The following is a 26,845-nucleotide window of genomic DNA, read 5'->3' as shown; positions in this document are numbered from 1 at the left end:
ATCTAAAACAAGTTTTCAAGTACCAAAATAGTTTAGGGTAATGTCTCTAATTCATTTCCAACAACTCAAGTCGAAATTCTGCAACCTGTCGACCCTACTCGCCGAGTGCATGAACTTACTCGCCAAGTTGGTTGAAGATACACGTGAACTCCATGAGTCCCCCCTATAGACTCGACGAGTCCATTTGTAGAAAGCAAGATTTTCGACTTTTTTCATCTTTTAAGCACAAATAAAAAGCAAACAAACCTAGGCTCTGATACCACTGATGGGTTTTGAGCATTCTAACACTTCCTAAGTGTACATGCAACCTTAATAACCTTGGATCTATGTTTGTCTAATTATCATGCAAAGTTGAATTCCAAGACTATATTCCTATCTAGCATACATGGGGAACAATTTTAACTTGAATGATAGATAGAATAACTTACCTTGTTGTTGCTTGTGTTCCTTGAAACCTTGTGAGCCTAGCACCCCAAGTGTGATGCCTCAAATGCTTCACACAACACCAAATGCTCTTGGAAAAACTTATGAGAGAACACACACTTCTTGAAATCGGCCAAGCCCTCTTGTTTCCTTAGTGTAACCGATTTTGATGGAGAATGAGATCCTTATATAGTGTTGACACATCTAGGGTTACACCATGTAAACCCTAATGTGTCATGACTCTTCATTTCCATGACCCATGGGTTTGTAACTCCCATGGAGCATCCATGGAGCATCCTATGGGTGGAACCCAACTTGATAATCCATGGAGCCTCTTAGTCCACTATACAAGATATGGATGATTTACATAATCAACCCATATATTTAATTAGTTATCTTTTGATCACTTAATTAATTCTAAATTAATTCTTGATCAAACTAATCAAATAATATTATTAATATATTAGAACTTATAATATATTAATAATCTCCAAGTGTTATTTCTCTCATTTAGTCTATCCAATTGCATGGTGCCATGCAACCCAAATGGGCCATGCCGGGTCGGGTCAAGTACATACCAGAAATAGTTATGGACTTAGACACCTTATCCAACAACTATGACTATTTGTTGCCATCGAAACAGGTTATTGGACCCGACAAACATGGGTTGAAAGTACAAATTCAACGACGAAGGTAATCGGGTTAAGATTACCACCACCACACGCATCCGTAAAATCGCTAATGCTCGGTTGAGCAAGCGCGCCATGGAGAGGTGTTCTTGGCCTAAGTTCGGTGATGTCGTTCAAGAGGACGTCGGCGCCAAACTCACCAGGGTTTCTACCAAGGAAATCATCTTTGAGCGACCAAGGGCTCCAGGTACGTCATCCCTAGATCTGAAATTTCAGATAATTGTAACAATCCTTTATAATTATTTATGTGAAATTGTTAAGACATATGTAGTTGAAGAAGTTTATTACTTTATTTACATCTAGCCCTAGTTCTTTACATCGGGTTTATTGCCTAGATCAACAGTTTCAGTTGCAATTCACTATGCACATATCAATCATCATGACAATAGTCAATCACTACCGATTTAAAAACTTAGGAATCTATATCAATTTCATTGCTGTTTGTTAGATATGCAGATTGTGAATGCGAAGTTTTGTCTTTTACATACAAAAGTTGAAGACTCAAATGCAATTGGAGACCCATTAGCTCAAATGTCGAAAGGAGGAGATGTATTGATGGTATGCAGGACATGTGGGAAGAAAGGAGACCATTGGACCTCAAATAGACCTTATAAGGACTTGGCTCAGCCTACCGAGTCCTTCTCTGAGAGTCCGCACCCTTCAGACTCATCAGCCACGGGTGAATTTGGACTCTATTCCCATCATAATCACACTAATTTTCTTACACTTAGAGACCCGATGATTTAGGGAACTAATTCTTGATTGAAGTGACCGATTAAGATGAACGCATATAGTTCTTTCTTTTTCTTTTTTTGACAAGTTCCTCCACATATGAACTTCATATGTGGGTTGCCCTGTTGCAAAGCTTGAAGGATGGGGACCTAAATGTGGGAGGAGAAACAAGAAGTAAGTTTGATTCTCTGTATCACAAGGCAATTGGAAGCATTTAGAGCTGCCTTTAATCAGGTCATCATCTTTTTCCAAGATTCTAATATGCTAAATTGTTTATGGAATTAGAAAATATACAAAATAATTTTTTTAAGCTAATATTTTATCTTATTACTATCAGGTTTTTGAGGCTTCAAGTTTACAAATATTTTCTCCAAATGAGTTGGATTATTTACTCTGTGGGCGTAGAGAAATGTGAGAGGTAATTTGCTCATCTTTTTTCTACTTAAACATAAGATGTATTCTTTTTGAAAATGATATCATGTAGAGAATTCATGTTTCTTTTAAATGCAGGCTGATACACTTGTGGAACACATAAAATTCGACCATGGATACACATCCAAGAGCCCTGTAGTAATTAATGTGAGTAATTTATTTTTTTAGTGATATTTAGGGAAGATTTATAAATTTATAGTATAGTTAATATTAATAATTTTGTTTATGTCTCTTTGTTAGTTGCTTGAGATAATGGGAGAGTTCAATCCAGAACAACAAAGGGAATTCTGTCAATTTCTTACTGGTGCACCTCGGCTTCCTCCAGGTGGCTTGGCTGTCTTGAACCCTAAGTTGAACATTGTCAGAAAGGTAAAAACACCCCCCTCAACCACCCCTTGTTTTCATAATTCTATCTAGGTGAATTACGAAATTGCCCTTCCTCAATCACTAACCCTTTATTAATTACAACGCTCTTCAAAGCTCCAATAACACTGCATCAAATGCTGCGGGTGGAGTGTCGGAATCTGCAGATGACGATTTGCCAAGTGTCATGACATGTGTCAACTACCTCAAGCTTCCTCCCTATTCCACCAAGGTAAACAAACTTTTCATTTCTTTCTATCACAAAGAAATGGTTTTTTGATTGAAAAGTATTGTTTCCCCTCTTCTCAATAAGACTTTGATGCAAATCTAGATAAAAATGTCTGGATTTTAGACAAATCTGATTACATGTAGTTTTGAATCAAATTGATAAAGAAGTCACAGAACCCTAAATTATTTGTATTTCTTTTACACTTGATTTATGATGTTTTGTGGTATAAGTTACCTTTATGTCATATTCTATGTGATTTGGCCAGAATTTGAATTGGGATTGGAACTGGAATTCGATTCCATTCTAATCCCGCATCATGTTTGCAACACTGTCTCTTTATAAATAGTAAATACTCTAACTACCCTTTTAACCCTATATCTCACAAGTAAACATATCTCTTGCATTTCCATTTACTTTTCCTCTTCATATTGTTTACAAATTCCAATCTATTTCTTATCAACTAAATGTGTGAGAGAATCCAATTTCTTGAGATTCCAGATCCTTCAAATTCGAATTCCTTTGAATATGGTTCATTTATTTGTGTATTATATAGCACCATACTTTCATTTCTTTTTTTAAGACATTCTATTTTCAAATTTTTTTTCTTATCAAGGCATTATATTTTGAAAACTTTACCCAATTATAACATTCTTATTGTTTGCATTTACACTTCTTTACACGTCCCAATTTCAATTCGTTTATTTAAAAATTGATCATTTTAGGTTTTAGATTTTATTGATAACAGGTGAGACATGTGATATAGAAAGAATCAGCTAATAAAATTAGATATTCACCTCTTTTTCTATATTTTGTACGATAGTAACATACAAAATTTGTATATTTGGTAGAAACTTTGACCAGGACTTGTTTTCAATCTCTTGTGTGTGCAAATGATGTAACTACCTCTAGAAAGTTTTTTAAGAAAAATAAATTGGAAGCAAGCATACCAGATCAGCATCAGCATCAAAGGAATGCACCATGATATTAACTTCAGTTGCTTTAGTAGTTGTTATAGAAGTTTTGCCTTTTCTATTCAAAATTATAACTTAAGAACACCACCTGTTCCCTCTCTTCTAGCTTGTATTACTGTTGCTGGCTTCCAAATAAGGCCTTAATTGTGATAAACATTCTACTGTTAGATTTGGCCCTAATTTCTTTAATAGTCAACGATAGTGGGGTAGCATATTGAACGATTTGCTTAAGAAACACATTATATCTTGTCCAATTTATATTTGAATTCAAGTTATGCATAATGCCAATATTGTTGGATTAATAAATACATTATACCTAAAGAATAAAGATTGTATGATGAAAGAAAGATTGTAAATTACCAACTATTGGTTTATCATTTGCTGAGTTAACCTACATTTTTTCTGTAGTTTTATCTTGTTTCTAATATAGCCGTGAAAGAAATCATTGCAGTTGCCACCAACAGAGAAGGTAAGCTATAATATGCGAAAGTTGAATTACTTTTTAAGAAATAGCAACCTATTTATAGTTATTTGTTTATTATATCAACATACAACATCAGAACACTTCATGTTGAAGTTGCAAGAAATAGAGAAATCGAAGCATCACTTGTGGTTTAATTCAGATTCTGGGACAAAAAGGGTTCTAGGGGTATTTTTGGAATATTTAGTTTTTCTAACTTTTATGCGTAGTCTGAGGGGCTACAAAAGGTGTTAGTGTTAGTGATGAAATGTAACATCCGGACTTTTGCCAGGTATCATGTAAATTGAATTTTGTTAAATTGTTAGGGGGACTCGGCGAGTTGGAGCTCAGACTCGCCGAGTAGAGACGCGGATTGGACGATGGATCGCGCCCGGACTCGGCGAGTCCAGGATATGGACTCGGCGAGTCTGCGCTGTGTAGTGAAACCCTAAATTTCCGGGTTTGAGACCTATTTAAAGGGCCTTATGGCCGTCATTTGTTCTCACCCAACCCTTAGAGAGAAACCCTTGAGTGCTTGGACGATTTGAGAGAGAAAGGAGCATATCTTGACCTTGTGGGTGCCATTTAGCAAAGAAGGAGGTGATCCTAGGCAACAGGAAGCAAAGGAGGTTGCTATTCCGTGGATTTGGAGCCAAGATCATCAATCTAGAGGTATGATTTCGGTTTATATTCTGTTTGGTGAAGTATTATGCGATTTAGGGCTTATTATGGACATTTATGGGATGATTTGATGCCCAATGGTTCCCTCCTTGTGCTGAGGTTTTGGATCTGGATCCATAGAGGTCCAGAGAGCCTCACTCATCAAGCTTTTTGTATGGCAATGGAGTTCATGACCTTGTGTTGTAGTATTTGAGTCAAAAACATCATATATGGTCATATAGAGGTTGTATGTGCATCAAGATTGTAACTTTACGTGCTAAATGAGCTTGGAAGGACTGTATCTATGGGTTAATGGACTGGATCTGACCTTATGAGCAAGTTTGAGTCATTGCTATTGGGTTATGAGCATTCTAACACTCCTAAGTGTACATGCAACCCTAAATACCTTGGATCTATGTTTTATCTATTATACATGCAAATATGAACATCCAAGGTATTATCCTAATCTAGCATACAAAATATCAATATAACAAGATAGAATACATACCTCTTTAATGGTGCTTGTCTTCATGAAGCTTGAGTGCTTAGTGCCCCAAGTGTGACACCTCAAATGGTTCACACAACACCAAATACACTTGGAATAACTTGAGAGAAATTAGATCACTTCATGAAATCGTCTAGCCCTCATACACACACATAGTCACGATTTCTTGAGCCATGGGTTTCTTTTAAATGGTGGCTATTAGGGTTACACCATGTAACTCATGACTTTACCCATTCCTTATGCTCCATGGATTTTAACCTCCATGGAGTATCCATGGGTCACCCCATGGACTTAGTCCAACATAAGGAATCTTGGATCACAAGCCCACATATATAAGAATGAATGATTTACACAATCAACCCATATATTTAATTAGTCTCCTTTTGATCACTTAATTAATTCCAAATTAATTCTTGATCAATACTAATTAAATAACCTTATTAATATATTAGAACTTATAATATATTAACAAACCTTAAGTGTTATTTCTCTCATTTTAGTCTATCCAAGTGCATGATGCCATGCAACCCAAATGGACCATGCCGGATCGGGTCAAGTTTTACCAATTATAGTTATGGACTTAGACATTCATCCAACAGTCTTCCACTTGGATAAGTCTAAAACTATTATTGCAAGTATGACTTCAAAACCCGACTAGCAATCGTAGCTCTCAAAAGCTTCTGTCGAACTCTGATCTTGTAGATGAACTCTGACCTTTGTCAATGACTTGTCCATTAGATAAGGGATCATATATTCCTCCATTCTAGATATCATAAGGACTGATACATGGATTATAATCATTCTCTCTGTCCATTTGTTGTTTCCCGATTTCCGATTTATGACAACTGACTAATTGAACAAATCAAATCAGTCCTGGCCCGGCCGAGCACTTCCATTTGTCATCATCAAATCATCGAGGGGCACACAGATATCGCTTTTATCCCGAAGGTAAAAGGAATGGATAAACTTCGACTCATATGGCTTGTTCTACTACTTGTTGAATCATACACAAAGACACGTTTTATAACATCGAGTTACCAATGCATTTCGTGTAATCAATGTACTATCAACTCATAGTAACAACTCATATCTCTAGGTTTGAAGAATATAAGATATTATCGTCTCATGATCACTCGTGATAAAACCCATGAAGTGATTCCAATGAGCGCGGGTTGAATCCAATACTCAGAACTTATGAGCACTCATGAGTGTTGTAGCCCTTTGTCCAACATCTTAGACCTCTACAAGCCAACCCATGACAGTCTTAATTCATATCTACTTCCAACATATGACCGAATGTGGATGGTTTGAAAAACTTAGTCATTCCGGAAGAATAACCTAGTTTATTCGGGAAGTCAAAACATGCAAAGTGAAACACAATAATAATTGAATCCAATATGGTATCAAAACCTATGAACATAAATAAAACACCTTTTATTTATCACCATATGATTACATATTATTCATTGTATACTGTTTCAGCTATCAACTTTTATTCTTGAATTTAAAACAATAGTTATCCCATGCTCGAAGCATGTACACTATGTTTTCTAAACACTAGTCATGCCATACACCAAGTATGCATAATATGTTTGTCTATGATCTTTATTTTGTGAACTAGATCAATTGAACATAACTTCAATGATTCTCTTTTCACACTCCCAAATCCTTACTGCAAATGCAAGAATTCCAAATTCATGTCATTTACTGAAATTTGTTAGATTCTAAACTTATATGCATTGATCCTCTTGTAACGATTATGCACAAATTCACAAAGACTTGGCAACAGTCATTACAGAGTATTCCAAAGGAGATCAACTCCTTGGAAACATCCTTCTTGCATTAAATTTCCTTAATCTTACGCAGATTGAAAATTCTAACTTTGAAACATTTCCAGATTCCATTTTGACTATCACTTCTGAACAAGAGTTGCCTCCTTACAGATTATGTCAATATGGTCCTTCCAGAATTATCACTATACTTCCAATTGTCCTTGAGAAACCAGTCTTTGGTAAACCTTAGATTGTCCTCGACAATTGTTTAATCCTTTTAGTCATATCCAGTTCTAAACCTTTTCCCTTCTTAATGCCCTAGACATTTGGAAAATTTTAGAAAGGATGAATATAGCACATGTAATCGGTCCTATATCCGAAGCATATGGGACACGATTCATGATGTCTCACATAAAGACTAAACCAGTCTTTTGCTATAACATTTCCATTTCTATTTGCCAAGTTCTCATAATTTATATTATGAATAGGGATGCCGTAATCATAATCGAATTTTAGAACGCAAATAATGGAACCATATATAGAATTTCCTTATGTTGATCCATTCCAACATGAAATTCATATATATCCTTGACTAAATGATTAAAACCTCACGATCTAAGCTTATAGATTTGAGATGAAGTATAATTTCCTCTCCCTTAATTATAGCAAAACAACTCTTTCCCTGTTGAAACTTTTGTTTTCTATAATTAACATTGCTAGCTTGCAATACTTATCATAATTATCATGCTCCCACTAACATGATGATTATTAGCATAACACTTATGCTCCCACTAGCTTTGACATGTACTCAGAAATCAGCTAGACTTCTAGAAATCAATACTTTATTGACTTACCAAAGTTTAGATTTCTGATACTAGATTGTTTTGATAAGACTTTATCAAAAAACATACACCTTCCCTTACATAGCACATTTGTGTGTCTAAACAATTATGAAGAGGGATGCCGTAATCATAATGGTTAGACCTTTTTGCCACTTCTCACAAGTCCAAGTTAGTGTGCCGGTAAACCACACACGCTCCACTAACGACTTTGAGAATGCAAATATCCCAATTGCTATCTAGCTAAAATCTACTTAGTGGAAGTGTTTCCTCACCATCATTTTCATGAATCAGAGAGAAACCTTATGACACTTAGATTTATTGGTGTATGAGTTCCTACTCATATGAATTTGTCAAAACCATAATCACAAGACAAGGATAATGACAAATCCAAAACCATATGGATTGAACTGAATCTTAATTTCTTGCCACCTGGCAGCTCAAGGGCCTACCATTGCTTCCAAGTTGTTGTGCAACACATTGAGAACTCTAAGAACTCATATGCAAAGCCAACTTTAACTAGAATGGGCACAGAATATGTCAACATGATAGGTTATGAACCTCAAGTTGTGTGCTAGTGAAGAACTTCAGGTTTCATTCTTGATTAGTTCTTGAGAATTTCAAGACCTTTAAGACTCCCACTGTCCTCTTGACCTATAAGACTCCCTTGTCAAACATCCAAGAGATAGTGTGGATTCTAATCAAGACAAACACTTCACACAATTGGCCGAAGTTGGTCTTTGTTTTATCCAAAACATCACAACTTACCAATTTCAAATGTACAAGAGTAGAAAACTTTTACTCTTACATTTGTCAAGTGTTTTAAACCTTCTTTAAGACATGTCACTCAAATTACAATCTTGGAGTATGACTCTAAGACTTGTATTGGAATGAAGTATGACTCATCTTTTTGATTTAACCATTTCAACAATTCAAGATCCCTTCTTCTTAGTCATAAGAATGCACTAAGACTTCCTTAGAGAACTAATTTTGATATGGTTTCTTAATCATTAAGATGATCACAAAACTGATACTAAAGTACTCTCCCATCTTCTCAGATTTGAGAAACTTTTATCCTTCTGCCTAATTTGATTCTTCTTATTTGCTCTGCCATACGTTGGAACCTTTTCCAATGTCTCAGAGTTACACTTACGCTTGTAAGTATAATCATATTTACTAAGCTTTAGTAAACTATGACGAATAGCCTTATATCTTTTGTGGTGGACTTAATCAGTGCACATGCCTATGTACTTGATCCCTTAGTCCATTACTTTACTCACACATCCATGTGAATAAGTAATTAGTCTTAATTTTTCCAATACTTGAAAGTTCTCATTCATCATGCTATACACCTTGCATGATTCCAAGTTCCTGTCCAATTGAGACTTGGGTGATGAGAATCTTTCCTTTATTTGATAAATTTAGACATTACCACAAATGACAGAATCAATTTCATATTTCCACTCTTGCTATTAATGGAATCATATAAGCAACAATTTTTCCTCAAACGCCATTGTAAGGATATTTAAAATAAATAAAATCAAAAAATTTCTTTTATTTTAAAACTATGCGGAAAAACTTATCCTTACTATCCATATGAAAACTTGTTGTTATCTATTCCTAAGCAATATCTCATAACTCCTAAGAAGTAGCTCAAGAATCCGATCTTCAAACTACGCGATAGAAATCCATCTATGCGATCAGATTCAGCATATTCTTTCTTTAAGTTTCTTCACTTTTCTTTGATTCTTAAAAACATCAACATGTGACCCAGTCATATCATGTAATAAGAATCTCAGAATAGAAACTTTAACAGAGTTAGATAGTGGACTTTACCTGAAGTAGAGTCAAACTTATTGACTTTAACATCCTTAGGTAAATTTGGCAGCTTCACAACTAATGACCTTTTCTTTGGCAATATAAACATATGGACCCTTTGATAATGGTACACGGGACTATCACAGACTTAGCTTTTCTCTTTACCATTTGTTCAACCGAGTTGACTATGGCCGATCCATTTCCATTGGGAAGAGAATGCTTTTTCTGTATTTCCAGTGTCACCATTGTCAATGTCCATAAAGTTTCAGGAAGTTGATCTTAACAATAGATAAGATCATTAAGGGTCTTGTCATAGTCTATTTCATAGGTGTCCCAAAGGAACTCACTATGTGACTTAGAAAGTGATTGAACCACCAACTTTCTCAAGACTTTGACACCCAAATCTCCCGGCTTGTCAATATGTGACTACATCTCCAAGATGTGATCACACCTAGACCTTGCCTTGCCAATAGGGCTTGAGTAACCTTAAACTTTTTAAGAACTTGTGGGTTAGGGAGAATAATTGGAGGAGGAGAAAGAAGTATGATATCCATGGGACATCATCTTCATTAGGAAAGCTTGTTTCAAGAGATTTGGGAAGATCATAAATGTCTAAACCAGACATCTTTTTGGGAGATATTCAAGATAGTTGATTTTAAAGTCCTTAATATGACACCCAATATGAAATATTAAGGCTAGGACCCAACAAACTATTTTATAACTTAGAAGAGGTATGCCGTAATCCAAGCTATAAAACAATTTGAAGGTAGGTGAATGACGATTCACCAATTTCCACCAAGATAAACGAAATGTATTATTAGGTTTTAATTGGATTTGAAATTCCTAGATCTTTTGAGATTCATTGAACTGTTCAATGGCATGTTTCAATCTCGAGTGTGCCCTTCAGGTTTTGTGACTGGGATGCCGAGGATCACAAAACAAGGTGTGAAGTAACCATGCAAATTACTTGGTACCCTTAAGTGTTTACCCCTCAATCGATGTGCCGGTTAACCACACACGCTCCATCGATACTATGATAAACATTAAGTTACCCTTTGCCTACCTTGTTAAATACGAGTTAGTGTGCCGGTTAACCACACACGCTCCACTAACCGACTTAAACAAAGTGAAAAGTGTAATTTCATGGATTAGCACCTTCTTCACATTTTCCTAAGTAACTAAGATTGGGAATTATTAAGAGTTTAGTTACTTAGTATTTATCATTAATACTTTTAATGAAGGGAGAATTATAGTCCTGTCAAACCCGTTCGGCTAACGACCCTCCACCAGTCAAGCAAGCGGTGGGTGAGAGTGGACACCCATTAAGTTGCCATTTTATAGGCAACAACCTTATACCCACCTTATAGACCGGCTTCGTGAATGAGGCGTACTAGCGGTAAGACCGACTTTACTCTTATACATATATATATATATATATATATATATATATATATATATATATATATATATATATATATATTATGAACTTATAATATTATAAAGTATAAGTGTTGAATTTTAACTTTTAAAATTCTAAGGGCTAACTTGGAATTAAAGTATTCATAAGAGAAAACTTTACAAATTCCAAAACTTGAGGGCAAGTTTTGAAACTATTCAAAACTAATTAATTCCATAACTTATGTGTTTAAAGTAGTTTTAATCCAAAAACTCTTCAAGTTCCATAACTTGAGGACAAATTATGGAAGACTTTAAACTAATAAAGAATTAACTTTTTCTTTATTTTATAACTTATGAAATTAATTAAGGTTACATTATTTTTTTTTATATTTATTTAATGAAGAGACTCTTGGTCCTCCATAACTTGAGGACAAATTATGGAGTCATAACTCCAATTAATTAGAACTAGACTCTTCATTTTTGTAACCTTTGCCAACTTTATGAGTTTTATAAGTCTTTAATGTGACTCTTCATGTAACTTAAGGATAAGTTACACAAACACATTTTATACTCAACTCTTAGATTAAAATGGATTGAAAACAACTATTTCAATTAACTTTTCTATTAATCTAAGCAACTCATAAGAACAAGATAATTCAAATCAAACTTTTTCATGTAATTAGTCTAACCTTTAAACTAATACAAAACATGAATCTATTGACAATTATCTTTGAAAATGGATTAGCATGAACATTACCACATTAAAAACAAGTTTATAAGTTCAAAAACAACTTAGGGTAATGTTCCTAGTCCATTTCTAGCCAAAAAACTCAAAAATATGCTGTCTGGGGTCCAACTCGTCGAGTGCATGAACACAACTCGGCGAGTTGGATGCAATTTGCCTTGGACTCGTCGAGTCCCTTCATGGACTCGGCGAGTCTGCTGGGTAGACAGCAACAAAACTCAATTTTTCAGCTTCAATTGCAAGTATAACAAGAAAACAAGCCTAGGCTCTGATACCACTGTTGGGTTGTGAGCATTCTAACACTCCTAAGTGTACATGCAACCCTAAATACCTTGGATCTATGTTTTCTCTATTATACATGCAAATATGAACATCCAAGGTATTATCCTAATCTAGCATACAAAATATCAATATAACAAGATAGAATACATACCTCTTTAATGGTTCTTGTCTTCATGAAGCTTGAGTGCTTAGTGCCCCAAGTGTGACACCTCAAATGGTTCACACAACACCAAATACACTTGGAATAACTTGAGAGAAATTAGAACACTTCATGAAATCGTCTAACCCTCATACACACACATAGTCACGATTTCTTGAGCCATGGGTTTCTTTTATATGGTGGCTATTAGGGTTACACCATGTAACTCATGACTTTACCCATTCCTTATGCTCCATGGATTTTAACCTCCATGGAGTATCCATGGGTCACCCCATGGACTTAGTCCAACATAAGGAATCTTGGATCACAAGCCCACATATATAAGAATGAATGATTTACACAATCAACCCATATATTTAATTAGTCTCCTTTTGATCACTTAATTAATTCCAAATTAATTCTTGATCAATACTAATTAAATAACCTTATTAATATATTAGAACTTATAATATATTAACAAACCTTAAGTGTTATTTCTCTCATTTTAGTCTATCCAAGTGCATGATGCCATGCAACCCAAATAGACCATGCCGGGTCGGGTCAAGTTTTACCAATTATAGTTATGGACTTAGACACTAATCCAACAATTGCATGGCACGGACTCGCCGAGTCCAAAGAACAGACTCGGCGAGTAGCATGAATGTTGCCCGACCACACAGTGAGTGGTATTGCCGAGTTGGGAAGGGTGGACTCAGTGAGTCAGGGGGGGACTCAGAGTGGACAGGTGGACTGAGTCAAACTGGACTCGCCGAGTTGTTCTTGAGACTCGGCGAGTTGAGTCGTGGTGGCCCCACAACTCATGCCAGGTGGAAATCGTCGAGTTGGGAGAATGCTCGACCTGTCAAGGGAGGATCCCAGGGAATTGGTGTATACGCTCAGACTCGCGGAGTCGCTATAGCGTACTCGCCGAGTCCGGTCAAAGTTGACCGTTGACCGTTGACCAACGTTGACCTAAGTTGACTTGTTATAGTATGGTCAACCCTAGTTGGGAAAGTGTTAATTAGAGATGTATTGTGCTATAGGAGGACTATAGCTCGGCAGATCAAGTGATTAGCGATTTCAGATTTACGACTTACCGAGATACACGAGGTGAGTCTTCTCATTATACTTTACCTTGAGTAGGTAACCAGAGTTATGTGATAGAGTATTGGTATGTTATGTATGTTACATGTTGTACTGCATTATTTCTATGTGATTTATGTGGTGCATATTAATCAGAGCTAGAACCTGAGGGTTCACAGAGTTTGGGTGCACGGACCCACAGAGTTATAGCCTCGAGTGGCTAATATGTGTTATATGTGGTATTTTGGGGAACTCACTAAGCCTTGTGCTTACAGTGTTTGATGTTATTGTTTCAGGTACTAGTGACGATCGCGGGAAGGCGCCGGCTTGATCCGTACACACACACACGCTCGGAGTTTGATATTATGATCTTGGGATTTTGTATTGTCTTGTTTGGATAATTAAATGGTTGTTTTTATGAATATCGATGGAATTATGTTTTATAAAAATTGAAAATTTTGTTTTGAAATTTACGGTGTTACAATTGGTATCAGAGCCTTGGTTTGAGGGATTCGGGTACACCTTTGGGGGTATTTGAACTCAAACTGAGGAATTGGAAAAGTATTTTCAAAATAAAACCAAAATTTTCTAAGAGTAAAAGATTTTCTTGAAAAGGAAACAGATTCCAGGAAGAAACGTGTATACGATCAGTCAGCGCCCGAACGGTGAATTCCCAAAATACCTTTATATTATGTGATAATTAATATTAATATGATGTGTTTGCATGCTAGAGTAGGCTAGGTATTGCTAATAGGACTAGAGTGGCCTGATTTGTGATGCCTTAGTCTAGGGAGGGGTGAGCTGCTATGAGATGCTGAGAGTGAGTAGATAGCAGCTAGGGGTTTGTGAGAGATCTGTTAGAAAGTGATTTAAGCATAATAGAGTACTTGGGGATTGGGATCCGAAAAGGAAGATTTGGGGTGTGTACTGAGACGGTGCGGACAGTAGTATTGGGCCCGTACTACTGAAAGTACCGGTGCGGTACACGGCCCAAATAAGAATCTTGGGATACCAAGAATCAAGGAGGGGTGGATTGTCGAATGTAAGAGTGTTCGAGTGAATTCTAATTATCGCGTGTTGTATTTCAGAGGTTGATCATGGTGAGGACACGTCACATGCCAGAGGATGCCGGAGCTAGTGATGAGGAGATTCGACAGATCATTCATGAGGAGGTGGCTGCGGTCATCAGAGCTGAGATACCAGAGACGTTTGGGTCTATTAAGACCGCGTTGATTGAGACATTTGACGAGCACTATGCCGCTCTTTCTGAGGCTGCTGTCGCAGCGGCTACCGCAGCGATCGCTATGGCGAGGCCCTAGGGAGGTGATGCGTCACTGTTTAGGGAGTTCAGCAACACCAAACCACCAGAGTTTGATCGTACGCAGGATCCGGTGGCAGCTATGAGGTGGATATCTGACATGGAGGGATGCTTCTTCACTTGCTCGTCCCCTGAACATTTGAAGGTTCGGTTCGCGCTGAACCAGCTTCGCTTGGGAGCGAAGGACTGGTGGAAGTTTGTGACGGCGCACTTCACGCCTACTGAGCTTTCGGCAGTGACCTGGGAGAGGTTCACTACCATGTTCCGAGATGAGTATGTTCCTCGGGTGGAGAGGGAGCGTCTGGCACAGGAGTTTCTGACCCTCAAGTAGGGTACCGAGTCAGTTACAGCGATTACGAGGTTGTTTCATGAGAGGGCGATGTTCTGCCCTGAGCACGTGTCCACCGAGCAGGCACATATGAGACGTTACCTGAGCATTCTGAGACAGGATATTCGGGAGTTCGCTGCGAACTCCTCGTATCGGACATTTGCTGAGCTTCAGGCAAATGCCCGGAAGAGGGAGATTGAGCTTGAGACTCAGGCCAGGGAGGGATCGGCGGCCGACACAGTTCCAGCCGGCAGCCAAGCGGGCCAAGCCCGCTGATCCCAAACCCGGGAGCCAGAAGGGCCGCACTTGTGGGAAGTGCGGCAAGGGTCACGATGGAGTCTGTCGAGCAGGGTCTTGCTACAAATGTGGCAAGGAGGGGCATATGGCCAAGGACTGCCCCAAGGGGTTTGCAGTGTGCTTCCACTGCAACTAGATCGGACACCGGAAGGCAGAGTGTCCGCTGCTGCGCGGAGCGTCTCAGGGATCTGCTCCCGCCGCCATCAGAGCTACAGAGAGTCGGCCCGTGAAGGCCGAGGCACCGAGAGCTCGAGGGAGAGCCTTTCAGCTGACTGCGGAAGAGGTCCGCGCTGCACCCGACGTTGTGGCTGGTACGTTCCCTTTTTATTATTTATTTTGGTGTTGAGATATTATGCTTATATTAATCTATGCATAGGTACCTTCCTCGTGAACTCTGTACCTGCTTTAATGTTATTTGACTCGGGTGCGAGTCGATCTTTTGTATCTTTGACATTTAGTCAGCATATCAGTGTTAGTCGTGGGGCACTGAGTCGGCCCCTGCGGGTTTCCATAGCCGCCGGCAAAGTGATTTGTGCCACGGAGGTCCTTTGGGGATGCGTATTGGAGATTTTTGGGGTTGAGTTCCCGATCGACCTGATTCCTATTGCCATGGGTGATGTCTGTGTTATAGTGGGCATGGACTGGTTGAGCCGTTTCGGCGCGGTTATCGATTGCGAGCGTCAGCTGGTGACCATACGAGATCCTAGTGGGGGAGTTCTTTCGGTTTATGGCGAGGGTACACGTTCTAGATCAGCCTTTTGTTCGGCCGCTAGGGCGAGGCAGTGTTTACAGCAGGGCTGTAAGGGTTTCGTGGCGTACGTGATGGATACGCGAGTGATCTCCGAGAGACCGAGTTCAGTGGATGAAGTTCTGGTGGTGCGTGAGTTTCCAGATGTTTTTCCCGAAGAGTTACCAGGTGTGCCTCCCGTGAGGCAAGTGGAGTTCGGTATCGATTTGGTTCCGGGAGCCGCGCCTATCGCTAAGGTGCCTTATCGCCTTGCGCCTCCAGAGATGCAAGAGTTATCCTCGCAGCTTCAGGAGTTGCTGGGGAAGGGGTTTATTCGGCCGAGTAGCTCGCCGTGGGGAGCACCCATTCTGTTTGTGAAGAAGAAAGATGGCTCGCATCGCATGTGTATTGACTACCGAGAATTGAATAAGCTGACGGTCAAGAACCGTTACCCGTTGCCGAGGATCGACGATTTATTCGATCAATTACAGGGAGCATCTTGGTTCTCCAAGATCGATTTGAGGTCGGGCTATCATCAGGTGAGAGTGCGGGATGAGGACGTCCAGAAGACAGCATTCAGGACGCGTTATGGGCATTATGAGTTTGTGGTGGTGCCTTTTGGGCTCACCAATGCCCCGGCTGTGTTCATGGACCTCATGAACAGGGTATGTCGGCCGATGTTGGATCGGTCGGTGATTGTGTTCATTGATGATATTTTGGTATATTCGAGATCTAGAGAGCAACACGAGGAGCATTTGAGGGAGGTTCTTGGAGTTTTGAGATCGGAGAAACTTTATGCAAAGTTTTCCAAGTGCGATTTCTGGTTGCGGGAGGTCCAGTTTCTGGGGCACCTCGTTAATCAGAAAGGGATATTGGTCGATCCGGCCAAGGTTGACGCAGTGATGAGGTGGGACATGCCAAAGTCACCTTCGGAGATCCGGGGCTTCCTTGGGTTGGCAGGGTATTATCGGAGGTTTATTAAGGATTTCTCCAAGATTGCAGTGCCACTCACCAGATTGACCCGGAAGGGCATTACATTTTTATGGGGTCCTGAGCAGCAGATCTCCTTTGAGACGCTTCGCCAGAGGCTGTGTGAAGCTCCGGTATTAGCTCTTCCGGAAGGGATGGAAGGTTTTGTGGTATTCTGTGATGCATCAATATTAGGACTGGGAGCGGTACTGATGCAGAAGGGACATGTGATAGCATATGCATCGAGGCAGTTGAAGCCTCACGAGACGAGGTACCCCACACATGATTTGGAGTTGGGGGTAGTGGTGTTCGCCCTCAAGAGCTTGAAGTACTTGATGGATCAGCCTAACCTGAATATGCGGCAAAGGAGGTGGTTAGATGTGGTCAAGGATTATGATTGCGAGATTCTGTACCACCCGGGCAAGGCTAATGTGGTAGCCGACGCGTTGAGTCGTAGGGCGGAGAATACTCCACTGCGAGAGGTATGTTTGAGATTGACAGTGATAGCTCCAGTTCTGGATGCCATTCGTGGGGCACAGGCCGAGGCTGTGCGACCGGAGATGCAGAAGAGAGAACGGGTAATTGGGTTGGTTTCTGAGTTTGTATCGGATAGTCGAGGGCTTATGACTTATCAGGGCCGGATCTGGGTACTGTTTGTGGGCGGTACGCGTACTACATTGATGGAGGAGGCTCATAGATTGAAATTTTTGATCCATCCTGGGGCTACAAAGATGTATTTGGACTTGAGGAAAGAGTATTGGTGGCCTTGTATGAAGAGGGATGTCGCATGGTTTGTCGAGAGGTGTTTGACCTGTCGAAGGGTAAAGGCCGAACACCAGAGACCGCATGGCAAGTTGCAGCCATTGGAGGTTCCCGAGTGGAAGTGGGAACAAATCACTATGGATTTCATCACCAAATTGCCGAGGACTGCCAGAGGAGTCGATGCAATTTGGGTGATTGTGGATAGGTTGACAAAGAGCGCTCACTTTCTTGCCATCAGTGAGAGTTCTTCGGCGGAAAAGTTGGCGGAGATTTATGTGAGGGAAGTTGTATCTCGGCATGGGGTGCCGATCTCGATTGTTTCAGACCGCGATGTGCGTTTCACTTCCCGGTTCTGGAAGAAATTTCATGAGGAGTTGGGTACTAAGCTCATTTTAGTACCGTATATCACCCCCAGACCGACGGCCAGAGTGAGCGGATGATTCAGACACTTGAGGACATGCTTCGAGCATGTGTATTGGATTTTGGGGGTAGTTGGGATACGTATTTGCCCTTGGCAGAGTTTTCCTACAATAACAGCCATCATTCGAGCATCGGTATGGTAGAAGGTGTCGGACTCCCATTTGTTGGGGAGAGGTTGGGCAGAGGGTAATGGGCAGTACAGAGATCGTGATTCAGACGACAGAGCAGATACAGCAGGTCAGACAGAGGTTATTGACCGCCCAGAGCCGACAAAAGAGTTATGCGGATGGACGCCGATCCGAGCTGGAATTTCAGGTCGGCGACTTCGTTCTCCTGAAGGTTTCTCCTTGGAAAGGAGTGATCCGGTTCAGGAAGAGGGGCAAATTGGGGCCCCAGTTTATAGGTCCATTTCGTGTGATTGCAAGGGTAGGCCGGGTAGCCTATCGGTTGGAGTTACCAGCAGAGTTGGGGCAGATTCACAACACTTTTCACGTATCGCAGTTGAGGAAGTGTATAGCCGATGAGTCGGCAGTGGTTCAATTAGAGGATATTCAGGTTGATGCAAGCCTGAATTATGCTGAGAGACCAGTGGTCATTAGGGATCGGAAGATCAAGGTTTTGAGAAACAAGGAGGTACCTCTGGTTTTGGTTCAATGGCAACATCGGAAGGGATCAGAAATGACCTGGGAGTCAGAGCATATGATGCGGGAGCAGCACCCAGAGCTATTTTAGAGCGAGACTTCGAGGGCAAAGTCTAGTTCTAGTGGGGGAGAGTTGTAACATCCGGACTTTTGTCAGGTATCATGTAAATTGAATTTTGTTAAATTGTGAGGGGGACTCGGCGAGTTGGAGCTCAGACTCGCCGAGTAGAGACGCGGATTGGACGATGGATCGCACCCGGACTCGGCGAGTCCAGGATATGGACTCGGCGAGTCTGCGCTGTGTAGTGAAACCCTAAATTTCTGGGTTTGAGACCTATTTAAAGGGCCTTATGGCCGTCATTTGTGCTCACCCAACGCTTAGAGAGAAACCCTTGAGTGCTTGGACGATTTGAGAGAGAAAGGAGCATATCTTGACCTTGTGGGTGCCATTTAGCAAAGAAGGAGGTGATCTTAGGCAAGAGGAAGCAAAGGAGGTTGCTATTTCGTGGATTTGGAGCCTAGATCATCAATCTAGAGGTATGATTTCGGTTTATATTCTGTTTGGTGAAGTATTGTGCGATTTAGGGCTTATTATGGACATTTATGGGATGATTTGATGCCTAATGGTTCCCTCCTTGTGCTGAGGTTTTGGATCTGGATCCATAGAGGTCCAGAGAGCCTCACTCATCAAGCTTTTTGTATGGCAATGGAGTTCATGACCTTGTGTTGTAGTATTTGAGTCAAAAACATCATATATGGTCATATAGAGGTTGTATGTGCATCAAGATTGTAACTTTACGTGCTAAATGAGCTTGGAAGGACTGGATCTATGGGTTAATGGACTAGATCTGACCTTATGAGCAAGTTTGAGTCATTGCATGGCACGGACTCGCCGAGTCCGAAGAACAGACTCGGCGAGTAGCATGAATGTTGCCCGACCACACAGTGAGTGGTCTTGCCGAGTTGGGAAGGGTGGACTCAGTGAGTCAGGGGGGGAGTCAGAGTGGACAGGTGGACTGAGTCAAACTGGACTTGCCGAGTTGTTCTTGAGACTCGGCGAGTTGAGTCGTGGTGGCCCCACAACTCATTCCAGGTGGAACTCGTCGAGTTGGGAGAATGATCGACGTGTCAAGGGAGGATCCCAGGGAATTGGTGTATACGCTCAGACTCGCCGAGTCGCTATAGCGTACTCGCCGAGTCCGGACAAAGTTGACCGTTGACCGTTGACCTAAGTTGACTTGTTATAGTATGGTCAACCCTAGTTGGGAAAGTGTTAATTAGAGATGTATTGTGCTATAGGAGGACTATAGCTCGGTAGATCGAGTGATTAGCGATTTCAGATTTACGACTTACCGAGACACACGAGGTGAGTCTTCTCATTATACTTTACCTTGAGTAGGTAACCAGAGTTATGTGATAGAGTATTGGTATGCTATGTATGTTACGTGTTGTACTGCATTATTTCTATGTGATTTATGTGGTGCATATTTATCAGAGCTAGAACCTGAGGGTTCACAGAGTTTGGGTGCACGGACCCACAGAGTTATAGCCTCGAGTGGCTAATATGTGTTATATGTGGTATTTTGGGGAACTCACTAAGCCTTGTGCTTACAGTGTTTGATGTTATTGTTTCAGGTACTAGTGACGATCGCGGGAAGGCGCCGGCTTGATCCGTACACACACACACGCTCGGAGTTTGATATTATGATCTTGGGATTTTGTATTGTCTTGTTTGGATAATTAAATGGTTGTTTTTATGAATATCAATGGAATTATGTTTTATAAAAATTGAAAATTTTGTTTTGAAATTTACGGTGTTACATGAAAGCTTGGTTTTGATTCAAAAAGTGTTGTAGACCTAACAAATGGTTCTTCAGATATGGAATACTCTAGGCATAATTATAATATAGAACTATAAAAAAATTAATTTTTTGATATATATTTTTTATTTTGTTTTGTAGAGGATACTAAAGAAAAAATCTTGCAAATGATATTTTTTTGTTTTGTTTTGCAGAGGATACCCCTCACATTTTCCGAAATTACCCCTTCCTCTACAATGTTTTTTTGTTTCTGTGTATTTTGTGCATCAGGTAAAGTTGGTGGAAGAAAGGAATATGAAGCCACTTGATTCAAGACTTGGATTTGAATTTGGCTAAGTCATTCTTGAGTGAGATGGGCCAATGTACAACTTCTTATCCATATAACAGCTGTTTGGAGCATTAGTCTTAATGAATTATGAAAGGCAAGATGCAACTTTACTTAGTTGGAATTTGATGTAGAGAGTAGATTAGATGCAAATTTAGATATTGTAAAAAATAGAATTGTATGACATTAAATTTTATGCAATGGATTGTATTTTTTGTATATGATATAATTAGATGGGCCAATGTACAACTTCTTATCCATATTTTTTTTAGATCATTTAAAATTATGATACGCAAAAATGTGTGTCATCTTCATTAATGACATGGCCTTTCTTGATAGGGGCTTCCTTGATACGCATTGCATGTCATACACACGCGCATCATAAGGTTACGACACGCAAATGCGTGTCGTCTTCCTTTATGACATGGCCTTCCTTGATACGTGTCATAACCGCGCGTCGTAAATTCGCGTCATAAATGCGCATCGTAAATGCGCGTCGTCTCTCTTTATGACAGGGCCTTCTTTGACACAGATTTGCGCGTTGTCTGAGCGTTTTACGACGCGCAATGAGCATCGTAAAAGGCCTTTTTTCTAGTAGTGATGTTAACGTTTTCGTATCATATTCATAACAACAGCAAGAAACTTGTAGTAAAAGATTTATGTTTCTCACACGATTTTAATCGTGTGTGTAACGTCCGAAAATTTAAGACTAAAAATTTCTTTTAATAAAACATTACTTTAAGCAAATTCATCATTTCAAAGCATAAGCAGAGTATTAGTTTCCAAAATACATGTTCGTTATCAGAGTAAACATTCCCAGGCTATCTAATCTATGGTGTGTGCCATGCGATCACCCCGAGCTCTTCCCTCCGCTAGCGGAAGTACCTGAAACCAAAACTGAAAATCGTAAGCACAAAGCATAGTGAGTTCCCCACCCTACCACATACCATGCATAACCATATATTGCACATACTGGGCCATGCCCGCTATCCTGGGCCTCACCCCCTACCTCGGGCCTCGCCTGCTACAACGGCCCCGCCGCTCCAGGCCCCGCCTGGCTTCGAGCCCCGCTTGGATATAGATCTGTTTCACTTAGGGCTCACCTGTCAAAAGGCCTCACCCGCTAACATATAATAGCACATAAACATATCACATCACATCATATAATCTAAACACATACTAACGGATCTTGTCCTAAGGCCTCGCCTATCTCTGGGCCCCGCCCTTGTCCTGCTACTGATGAGTCATGGAACCCCGTCCATACTCCTGCTGATAATGAGGTACGGGCCCAGCCCACCCTCACTCCTTCCCTAACTTGGGCCCCGTCCATACTCCTAGCTGCTGCCCGGCAACTCTCTGAACTCCTGTTCCACTCGCTCCCCGAGCTACCAATATCAATGCAACACTGAGTCTAACCGACCCCCGAAAGACAACCAAGTCAACTCTGGTCAATGTCAACCTTCTAGGTCAACCCAACACGCCGAGTCACCCTATTGACTCACTGAGTTCATATGTTCAGAGTCCTTCTATTCGTGACTCGACTCGCCGAGTCAGTCCATGACTCGCTGAGTCTACCGATTACCGAGTCCTGACCTGTCCAACTTACCGAGTCTCCATTCGACTCAGTGATTCGAGTCTCAACTTGAAGGGTTTGGGGTTTCGCGACCTGACTCGCCGAGTCCAAGAACAATCTTGCCGATTCCAAGACATCCTTAAACAGACTCGCCGAGTTGTTCATCCAACTCGTCGAGTTCCTGCCCAACTTCATCTGACTCGACGAGTTGTTCATCCCACTCGTCGAGGTCCTCCTCTCTTCATGCTACTCGCCGAGTCCACTCAAAGGACTTGCCGAGTCCATTCAGATCTCTAAACATGTAGAGGACTTTTGAGTCATGCATGGACTCCAAACTGGCTTCTAACTCATATGGATCACTACTCATGGCTGAAAGCCCTAGAACTCACAACCAAAATAGATCTAAAGGAAGGGAAATGACTTAATACCTTCAGATGTTCAGAAATATCTTCCCAAGCTCAGATCTATAGCCCCCTCCTTGAACCTTCAAGATCCTTCTTCCTTCTCCAAGGTTTAATGCACTCCTCAAGACAACAATTGGCTCAATCAATGGATATGGCGGCTAGGGTTTGGCATTCTGAGCTAAAGAGGTAGTAAAGGAACCCTAGGGAAGAGAATGAGGCGCTTAAATAGGCCCCAAGTCCTGAATTTAGGGTTTTCCTCGAACAGACCTAGCTCGCTGAGTATCCTTGGCTGACTCGCCGAGTCGGTCACTTACTCCTCGACCCAGATCCCGCTTGGACTCACCGAGTTCCTCCTTGGACTCGCCGAGTCCCCCCCTTAAAGTTAGGATTTTCTTTCCTTTCTTGGCCTTCAAAACTTTGGGTGTTACAACTCTCCCCCACTTAAACTGAACTTCGACGTCGAAGTTTGCTATGGCCCACCGCTTGCGATCTACCTGCAATATCCCACCAATTAATCCAACACCAGCTGCCTACCTTCGCTGGCCTTCCGCTCGGTCATTCCGGCTAACACTAATCCTTACGGATAATAGACTCGAGTCACCCTAACCCTGAACATCCTAGAAACAGAACTTACTCACCAACAATCCTTCTGGTACTCACCGAGTACTGCACTGAACCTATAGGGGTTCACCCATTCTTTCCTTGCGCAAATTCCTTGCCTTCCCAAGGCAAAGCTCCATAACCAACTATTACCTCCGTCACTGTGAAGGTCCTATCCTTCACCAACTCCATCACCCCCGCTATTTCCAGTACGGTTCATCACCGTCAGTAACCACCGACACTCTTCTCTATCAAAACTTGGTGCCGATCACACCTCGATTCAACTATCTGTATTCCACCATACACTGCTTACCCGCACTACTACTGACTAAAAATTATGCTATTCCTTGTCTGCCTTCCGGATGAACTGAGACCACCCTGGTCCCTACCAACCTATCAATGTCTGGATTACCGGCTCCCACTGGTAGCTAGTCCCAACACCACCACTAGTCGCTCCCAGCGACTTCTGAAGAAACTTCGACCACCTATAACTTCTCAATCTATTCTGCCATTAAGGAACTACAAACATGGGATCCCCGATCCCTTAATTTGACACTAAGGTCGCTACCAGGTCCCACCTCCGCTGCTAAAACTCACGGGCCTCGCCCATGGATCCCACCCGCCTCTATCCTTCTAGTCCTACTAGTCTAATCACCCTCGCTCAGGCCTCGCCCACGGGCCTCACCCAATCATACTATTGAGCAACCCTACTCTCAGGTCTCATCTACACTGCTAATCTCATACGGGCCTCGCCCATGGGTCTCACCCAACTATATCCTGGAGCTGCCTCTCCCAAGGTCTCACCTCTCTAGGGCTATATAGGCAAACTCCTTATCATTCTCATCCACTACCAATTCCTGATCCCTGACCGATCACTAGGAAGTAAGGGCCTCGCCCCAACTCCGCTTTCGAAGCTACTAAGGAATGCTACGGCTTACCCGTACTCTTACATCACCATCCATTGCTGACTGTTAGTGAATGCTACGGCTGCCCCGTAGTCTTACAACACTTCCACCACCAACTGCTAGTGAATGCTACGAATGCCCCGTAGTCTTACATCACTTTCTACAACTGACAGCTAATGCGAAGGCACCCATGTGCCATTAGTTCTCAAGATCCTCATTCCGACTCCCTCGAGTCCTACGGGCGATCCACAACCTGAATGCCCAACCATGTACTAACCATTACCATCACACGCACTAGCTGATGGGGAGTTTCTCAAACTCCCAACCCTGAAATCCTCAATCCATCAAACGTTGAACCACTTCTTTTCCTTCTCGGAGGTCAGACACTCATTCTGGATCTGTGAGCTCCTACCATTGCACACTCGGAGGAGTCTCCCCCACTTCGATCCTGCTTACCCCTTGTTGCTCAATACTCGAAAGAAATCCTTACTACCATTCCATAATCAATCTGTTGAGGAACCCAAGCTTACCATAGCTTGGGATATAACCAATCCATTTCTAACACTATACAACTCCGATCTAGCGAGACATACCAAGTCCCTCCCAAGCATGCTACAGTTACTGCATCCTATGTAAACTTCTCCAATAGGGCACATCCCCTCACAACCATTCGAATATCCAAGGTATGCAGATGGCGTATAACTCGATCACAATCAACTGATCCAAAATAAAATACTCATACCGATAGTGATGCATAACCATAACAATATAATCATGCACAAATAAAAGAACTGAAAACAGAAATCGCATACCTGCAACGTCCGGTGCTGATCGCACCTCTATGGTAGTCATCTGAAGAGCTCTGCCTACTACCGCAGGCGCCTCTGCACGGCCCTGATGTCCGTCTGTGATCCTCAAAGGTGCAGGGGCACGTGCCATCACCAGTCCAGTTGAAAACAAACTGGGGCACTGGGCCTTCTTGTGGCCCCGCTTATGGCAGTGAAAACATAACAAGTCTGATCCCTGCATGGTGGAAACAGTACAATCCCAGCTAAAATGACCAGTCCAACCGCACTTGAAACAACCAGACTCACCACCGCTACCACTCCTGCACGCGCCCCCGTGCGCCCTGCCACACTTCCCGTACCGACTGCGGTCCTGATAATCCCTCGATCTCGAATCTGATCCCTTGGGCCTTTTTCCCGAACCTGAAGCTACCTGATCCTCATCCGGCTTCCTCTTCCGGATCTGCTACAAATCAATTTCCCTCTCTCTAGCCCGAGAAATCATATCTTCCAGCGTCTTACAGCTCGATTTGCTTACGAATTCCCTGATGTCATCCCTCAACATCTTATGGTATCGGGCCTTCTTCTTCTTCTCATCCGCGACATACTACGGTACAAGAAGAGCCCTCTCCCTGAACTTGGCGGTGATCTCCGCCATAGTCTCAGTGGTCTACGTCAAATCCTGAAACTCCCGTGCCAACTGCTGCACCTCAATAATCGGCAAAATCTCCACCCAGAACCTGGTCGAGAAATCGCTCCAAGTCATCGCGTCCAACGCGGCATCATCACCCAAAGCATGACCAATCTCCTCCCACCAATCCCTCACTCTGTCCTTCAGAAGACAGGAAGCGAGTCTGACCTTGTCCCCTTCAGGACACCGTCTCGTAAGGAATGTGTTGGCAACATCAGCCAAACATCTGCTGCTAGCGATGGGCTACCTAGCCCCATGATAATCTGGTGCCCCACAAGCCCTGAACTCCTGAAATTTCAAGGTACGCGCTCCCATCAAAGCCATCATCTCAGTACGGAAGGCTCCCAGCCTCTCATCCAAAATCTCCAATATACCCTCCTTGACCGTGCCAAAGATCAAAGGAGTCTGATCCAGAATACTGCGCGTAACCTCGGCGGATATCAACTCCCTCATTCGCTCCTCGAGCTGCTCGGCCCCTGAACCGAGCCTGATCCCTCTCCAGCGCCTGATCCGCCTGCTGGTCTCTCTCGCAACGTCACCATGCTGAAAATATACCACAACCACTATCAGAATACTCATCACTGATGCGAGACCAAACACACCCTACCAGGTTCTCGGTCTCGTCTCGGCCTTTCCCGAATCGAGTACGAATCCTCTGCTTTCAGTAGTACGGGCCCATACTACCTTCCACATCTATCCGTACTTTCCTCAGGAATTGCTTCGACTCCACCAGGTCCCTT

At 41.8% G+C, this 26,845-nt stretch overlaps 2 pseudogenes; both read left to right on the top strand.

Moving 5' to 3' along the window:
- Positions 1 to 1,012: 1,012 nt before the first annotated feature.
- LOC145045780 (uncharacterized) lies at positions 1,013 to 1,859 on the top strand (annotated as a pseudogene).
- Positions 1,860 to 1,997: 138 nt separating this feature from the next.
- On the top strand, positions 1,998 to 21,158 carry LOC145045779 (E3 ubiquitin-protein ligase UPL3-like; annotated as a pseudogene).
- The last annotated feature ends 5,687 nt before the right edge of the window (positions 21,159 to 26,845 follow it).

Source organism: Lactuca saligna, chromosome 5 (assembly GCF_052625555.1).
Source record: "Lactuca saligna cultivar CGN05327 chromosome 5, ASM5262555v1, whole genome shotgun sequence".
In the NCBI taxonomy this organism is placed as follows: Eukaryota; Viridiplantae; Streptophyta; class Magnoliopsida; order Asterales; family Asteraceae; genus Lactuca; species Lactuca saligna.
Note: the sequence above shows the minus strand (reverse complement) of the source record. Positions and strands in the feature narration are given on the sequence as shown.